Source organism: Aegilops tauschii, chromosome 6, assembly GCF_002575655.3.
Source record: "Aegilops tauschii subsp. strangulata cultivar AL8/78 chromosome 6, Aet v6.0, whole genome shotgun sequence".
Lineage (NCBI taxonomy): Eukaryota > Viridiplantae > Streptophyta > Magnoliopsida > Poales > Poaceae > Aegilops > Aegilops tauschii.
In genome coordinates, this window is record NC_053040.3 from 167,879,136 (window position 1) to 167,885,135 (window position 6,000).

The following is a 6,000-nucleotide window of genomic DNA, read 5'->3' on the forward strand; positions in this document are numbered from 1 at the left end:
CAAGATCTAAAAACTACGAATCATTGGGACGCCTTTTAACTAAAGTTGACTCATCTCCAGTCCCATCATTATCAAGATTCATATTGCAAAACAAAGATTTAATAGGGGACACATCAATCACTTTTAGATCTTCATCCTTATTATCATGAAAACTAGAAGAACACGCTTTCATAAAAGCAATCTTTTTAGCACGCATCCTAGCGGCTCTTTGTTTGCACTCATCAATGGAAATTCTCATAGCCTTGAGAGACTCATTGATATCATGCTTAGGTGGAATAGATCTGAGTTTCAAAGAATCAACATCAAGAGAAATTCTATCCACGTTCCTAGCCAATTCATCAATCTTAGGCAATTTTTCTTCAAGCAAAGCATTGAAATTCTTTTGAGAAATCATAAATTCTTTAACACTAGTCTCAAAATCAGAGGACATCTTATTAAAATTTCCATAAGAGTTGTTGTAGGAATTATCATAATTATTAGAGGGATTACTAGGATACGGCCTAGGATTAAAGTTTCCTCTATAAGCGTTGTTGCCAAAATTGTTCCTACCAACAAAATTCACATCCATAGATTCATTATTATTCTCAATCAAAGTAGACAAAGGCATATCATTGTGATCAGAAGAAACACTCTTATTAGCAAACAATTTCATAAGTTCATCCATCTTTCCACTCAATTCTTCAATTGCATGCACCTTTTTACTAGTAGATCTTTCAGTGTGCCATTGAGAATAATTAACCATAATATTATCTAGGAGTTTAGTAGCTTCTCCTAAAGTGATTTCCATAAAAGTGCCTCCCGCGGCCGAATCTAAAAGATTTCTAGAAGGAAAATTCAATCCGGCATAAAAAAAATTGTATAATCATCCATAAATTCAAACCATGTCTAGGGCAATTACGTATCATTAATTTCATTCTCTCCCAAGCTTGTGCAACATGTTCATGATCAAGTTGCTTAAAGTTCATAATATCGTTTCTAAGAGAGATCATAGCGGGAGGAAAATACTTAGAGATAAAAGCATCTTTGCACTTATTCCAAGAATCAATACTATTTTTAGGCAAAGACGAAAACCAAGTTTTAGCTTCAATTTAACAATATCATTGTCCACATCTTTCTTCTTTTGCATATCACACAAATCAACAAAGCTATTTAGATGGGTAGCGGCATCTTCACTAGGAAGGCCGGCGAATTGATCTTTCATGACAAGATTCAGCAAAGCAGCATTAATTTCACAAGATTCAGCATCGGTAAGAGGAGCAATCGGAGTGCTAAGAAAATCATTGTTGTTGGTATTGGCAAAGTCACACAATTTAGTATTATCTTGAGCCATCATGACAAGCAAGCAATCCAACACACAAGCAAACAAGAAGCAAGCGAAAAAGAGGCGAATGGAAAGAGAGGGCGAATAAAACGGCAAGGGTGAAGTGGGGGAGAGGAAAATGAGAGGCAAATGGCAAATAATGTAATGCGAGGGATAAGAGTTTGTGATGGGTACTTGGTATGTCTTGACTTGTGCGTAGACTCCCCGGCAACGGCGCCAGAAATCCTTCTTGCTACCTCTTGAGCATGCGTTGGTTTTTCCCTTGAAGAGGAAAGGGTGATGCAGCAAAGTAGCATAAGTATTTCCCTCAGTTTTTGAGAACCAAGGTATCAATCCAGCAGGAGGCCACACGCAAGTCCCTCGTACCTACACAAACAAATAAGAATCTTGCAACCAACGCGATAAAGGGGTTGTCAATCCCTTCACGGCCACTTGCAAAAGTGAGATCTGATAGAGATGATAAGATAATATTTTTGGTATTTTTATGACAAAGATTAAAAGTAAAGATTGCAAAATAAACGGCGGCAGAAATAGCTTGTTGACGGGAGATTAATATGATAGAGAATAGACCCGGGGGCCATAGGTTTCACTAGTGGCTTCTCTCAAGATAGTAGAAGTATTACGGTGGGTGAACAAATTACTGTCGAGCAATTGATAGAAAAGTGCATAATTATGAGAATATCTAGGCATGATCATGTATATAGGCATCACGTCCGCGACAAGTAGACCGACTCCTGTCTGCATCTACTACTATTACTCCACACATCGACCGCTATCCAGCATGCATCTAGAGTATTAAGTTCATAAGAACAGAGTAACGCATTAGGTAAGATGACATGATGTAGAGGGATAAACTCAAGCAATATGATATAAATCCCATCTTTTTATCCTCGATGGCAACAATACGTGTCGTTTCCCCTACTGTCACTGGGATCGAGCACCGCATGATTGAACCCAAAGCTAAGCACTTCTCCCATTGCAAGAAAGATCAACTGGTAGGCCAAACCAAACTGATAATTCGAAGAGACTTGCAAAGATAACCAATCATACATAAAAGAATTCAGAGAAGATTCAAATATTGTTCATAGATAATCTTGATCATAAACCCACAATTCATCGGATCTCGACAAACACACCGCAAAAAGAGTTACATCGAATAGATCTCCAAGAAGATCGAGGAGAACTTTGTATTGAGATCCAAAGAGAGAGAGAGAAGAAGCCATCTAGCTAATAACTATGGACCCGAAGGTCTGTGGTAAACTACTCACACATCATCGGAGAGGCTATGGTGTTGATGTAGAAGCCCTCCGTGATCGATGCCCCCTCCGACAGAGTGCCGGAAAAGGCCCCAAGATGGGATCTCACGGGTACAGAAGGTTGCGGTGGTGGAATTAGTTTTTCATGGTGCTCCTCGATGGTTTCGGGGTACGTAGGTATATATAGGATGAAGAAGTAGGTCGATGGAGCCACGAGGGGCCCATGAGGGTGGAGGGCGCGCCCAGGGGGTAGGCGCGCCCCCTTTCCTCGTGGCTTCCTTGTATGTTTCTTGACGTCCACTCCAAGTCCTCTGGATCACGTTTGTTCCAAAAATAACTCTCCCGAAGGTTTCATTCCGTTTGGACTCCGTTTGATATTCCTTTTCTGCGAAACACTGAAATAGGCAAAAAAAACATCAATTTGCACTGGGCCTTGGGTTAATAGGTTAGTCCCAAAGATAATATAAAAGTGTATAAATAAGCCCATTAAACATCCAAAACAGAATATATAATAGCATGGAGCAATCAAAAATTATAGATACGTTGGAGACGTATCAATGTTCTACTGCTGCTATTGTTGCAATATCTTCAACTTCTGATGTGGTAACTAACCCCTCTATTGAGGACACCACTACTATTGCTGGTGAGAACGCCAGGTTGAAGACATTGCTTGAGACAGGAATGTACAAAAGTCTCAAAGGGCATCAAACACTATGTGATGTCCTGAAAAAGCAAATTCTGAACCGAAACCCTCGGAAAGAAGGTGTTGGGTTCGAGAGGAAAATGAATGTTGATGGTTCTTAGTGGAAGCCTGAGCAGTACCCCAAAACCACATGGGTTGCTGCAAAGGGACCTTCAGTGGATCCTTCTACCTTGCCTGGCTTCACTTGTGCTAACCCGATTATCATTGATGAATCCTTTGATGCAAACTATAAACTGTTTAAGAATCAGAATGGTGAAGTGTTTGCCAGGTATATTGGTACTAACTGCAAGAATGGACCACCTTTGAAGAGGATATGGGTGCCCAAGAGTTGTCTTGAGAATCTTCAGGTGAATGTCATCATGACACCACCAGGGAAGAAAACAAACCCCAGACCAAAGGCATCATGTGGTCCAAAGGCTTCATACAGGCAGAGGACTCACCAGAGTCACCCTAATGCCAATGTTTTGCAGGGAAACCATACTCAGACTTGTGAATATGAGTGTGTTTCCTCAAACCGCTATGTTCATAAGACCAAGAACTATTCTGCTTATTCTTATGAGTATTATTCACCTCCTGCAAGGCTATTTGCTAGGGCTCCAAAGCCAAAGTTCTCAGATGCTGCACTTAGACTCATTGCTTCAAAGCCACCCCTGAAAATGTGGGTGGTTAAGAAAACTTAACTCTCTTTTGTAGGGAAGGGTCTCCAGCCGGAAATCAAAGGCGTCTGATGCTTATGCTGGGGACCTAAAACATCTTGTGGGGCGCAAGATAAAATGCCCAAATGGTCTTACTATGTATTTTGTTCCTAGTTTTCTTGACAGTCATCCTATCTGCTCTAACCAGGATCTAAACTTTGATAATATGCTAGTTCGTCAAATGTTTATGCTTCACATTTCCCTTGGTGAAGCATATCCCCCTAACTGCACTGTAGGGTACGATACGAAAGGCTTCTGAGTGGATTATGGATAGTGGATGCACTAACCACATGACTGGTGACCGAAGTCTTCTCAGGGACTCAACCTTACGTCCATCTGACAAGAGTCACATCACATTTGCTGACACTGGTAAAAGCAAGGTATTGGGTCTAGGTAGAGTTGCAATCTCAAAGGATCATTACATGGATAAAGTGATGCTTGTTGAATCCATTGGTTTCAACTTAATGTCTGTCTCAATGCTTTGTGATCTGAACATGATTGTGATATTTGGAAAATATCGTTGCCTTGTACTTATGGAATCTAACAAGTCTCTAGTCTTTGAAGGATATCGAAAAGATGATTTGTACATGGTAGATTTCTCAGCAGGACCACAGTTGGCCGTATGTCTTCTAGCAAAAGCTTCAGAGTGCTGGCTCTGGCATCGGAGGCTAGGGCATGCTGGCATGAGTAACTTGTACAAACTCACGAAGAAGAAACATGTCGTAGGCATCGAGGGTGCCAAGTTCAAGAAGGATCATCTGTGTGGTGCCTGCGAAGCTGGAAAGATGACAAGGGCCAAGCATCCCTCGAAGACAATCATGATGAGATATCAACCCTTCGAGCTGCTTCACATGGACTTATTTGGTCCTACTCACTACTCTACTCTTACTACCACCGCTTGCCTATATGGCTTCGTCATTGTTGATGATTATTCAAGATACACATGGGTGCATATAATCCTTTACAAGAATGAAGTGCAGGATGTCTTTAGATGATTCGTGATACGTCTCCAACGTATCTATAATTTTTTATTGTTCCATGCTATTATATTATCTGTTTTGGATGTTTAATGGGCTTTAATATACCTTTTTATATTATTTTTGGGACTAACCTATTAACCGAAAACCCAGTGCAAATTGCTGTTTTTTGGCTATTTCAGTGTTTCGCAGAAAAGGAATATCAAACGGAGTCCAAACGGAATGAAACCTACGCGAGGATCGTATTTGGAACAAACGCAATCCAGGAGACTTGGAGTGGACGTCAAGGAAGCAACGAGGCGGCCACAAGGTAGGAGGGCGCACCCAGGGGGGTAGGCGCGCCCCCACCCTCGTGGGCCCCTCGCAGCTCCAACGACCTACTTCCTTCGCTTATATATACTCTTATACCCTGAAACCTTCGGGGAGAGCCACGAAACACTTTTTCCACCGCCGCAACCTTCTGTACCCGTGAGATCCCGTCTTGGGGCCTTTTCCGGCGATCTGCCTGAGGGGGAATCGATCACGGAGGGCTTCTACATCAACACCATGGCCTCTCCAATGATGCGTGAGTAGTTTACCACAGACCTCTGGGTCCATAGTTATTAGCTAGATGACTTCTTCTCTCTCTTTGGATCTCAATACAAAGTTCTCCTCGATTCTCTTGGAGATCTATTCGATGTAACTCTTTTTGCGGTGTGTTTGCCGAGATCCGATGAATTGTGGGTTTATGAACTTGATTATCTATGAATATTATTTGATTCTTCTCTGAATTCTTATATGCATGATTTGATATCTTTGCAAGTCTTTTCGAATTATCGGTTTAGTTTGGCCTACTAGATTGATCTTTCTTGCAATGGGAGAAGTGCTTAGCTTTGGGTTCAATCTTGTGGTGTCCTTTCCCAGTGACAGCAGGGGCAGCAAGGCACGTATTGTATTGTTGCCATCGAGGATAAAAAGATGGGGTTTATATCATATTGCTTGAGTTTATCCCTCTACATCATGTCATCTTGCCTAATGCGTTACTCCATTCTTATGAACTTAATACTCT